The following is a 1061-nucleotide window of genomic DNA, read 5'->3' as shown; positions in this document are numbered from 1 at the left end:
TGTTTAAAAGATCTCCCCGGGTTTGAGAGGGCTGTCTGGGAGGGGCAGGAGGAGGGTAAATGAGGACACACCGTTGTCAGGGCAGCCAGTGGGGCTCCTGTTGGAGCGGTGAGCGCCTGCGTGTGCGCGGGCGAGTGTCCACATGTGTGCTCATCTGTGACCCTGCCTACTCGTGCTGTATGTACCCGACCACAGGCTTGCAGCATCGTGTCTGTGCATTTGTGTCCCTGAAAGTCCCCAAATGGGAGTTCACGCAACGCACTGCGTCCCTACTGTGAAAGGGCAGTGAACAAGTAGTCAGAAATCCTCGCCCTCTAGAAACGGACATTCTAGTGTGTGTGTGTGTGTGTGTGTGTGTGTGTGTGTGAACTCCTGTCTGTGTCCGGGGTTTGTTTATCTGTGGGTGACCTTATGTCGTATGAGTCTATGTCCTAGGCTACGCTCACGTCTGCGGGGGTTTGCGAGTTTCCCCACGTGTTCACCTGGGTTAGATGTTCTGTCTGCTGAGGCCCAGTGTGTGAATGTCCACTGGTGAGAGTTCTGCGCCCGACTGTGTGCCAGAGCCCCCAGAGCGAGCTCCACCGTGGGTGTCGCTGCGCAGCTGTGTGGGCCACTTAAAGGCCCTGTGTGTGGCCCTCCCCATATGACCCCTCCCCATCCACTGGCCGCTCCTGAGTTATAATTTAATAGCTGAAACGCTATTCCAGAGAAGTATCTGGGGCTGGGGAGGAGGAGGGCGTACGGCCCGCAGGAGGAGGAGGGGGCGGGATGGGGAGGCGCTTTCCCCCTCCTTCCTCCTTCGCGGAGCTGCTAAAAAGAAACTCGGCGTCGCGCCCAAGTGTGTGTGTATCTGTGTGGCAGCCTGTGCACGCGCGAGTGGGTGAGTGCAGGCCCAGGGGTGGCGACGCGGGCCCTTTAAGGAGCCCGAGGGGGCCGGGCCGGGGCGCGTCTGTGCGGGCGGGGAGCCAGGAGCCGGGAGGCCGAGCCGCCGCCTCCCGGGCTCCTGCCCCGCCCCCTCCTCCCCCTCCTCCCCCTCCCCCGCCGCCGCCGCCGCCGCCGCC

The 1061-nt window shown here is 62.4% G+C and overlaps 1 protein-coding gene across 1 annotated transcript in view; it reads left to right on the top strand.

Annotated features, from left to right (window-relative positions):
- Positions 1 to 852: 852 nt before the first annotated feature.
- NCOR2 (nuclear receptor corepressor 2) overlaps positions 853 to 1061 on the top strand; it is a 223482-nt gene continuing 223273 nt past the window's right edge. Inside the window, exon 1 of the mRNA XM_029221371.1 lies at positions 853 to 880. The gene's annotated coding sequence lies outside the window, so the exon portion shown is untranslated. The remainder of the gene's footprint in view (positions 881 to 1061) is intronic.

Source organism: Monodon monoceros, unplaced genomic scaffold, assembly GCF_005190385.1.
Source record: "Monodon monoceros isolate NGI ecotype Baffin Bay Population unplaced genomic scaffold, NGI_Narwhal_1 Super_Scaffold_1, whole genome shotgun sequence".
Taxonomy (NCBI): domain Eukaryota; kingdom Metazoa; phylum Chordata; class Mammalia; order Artiodactyla; family Monodontidae; genus Monodon; species Monodon monoceros.
This window is presented reverse-complemented; position numbering and strand designations above follow the sequence as displayed.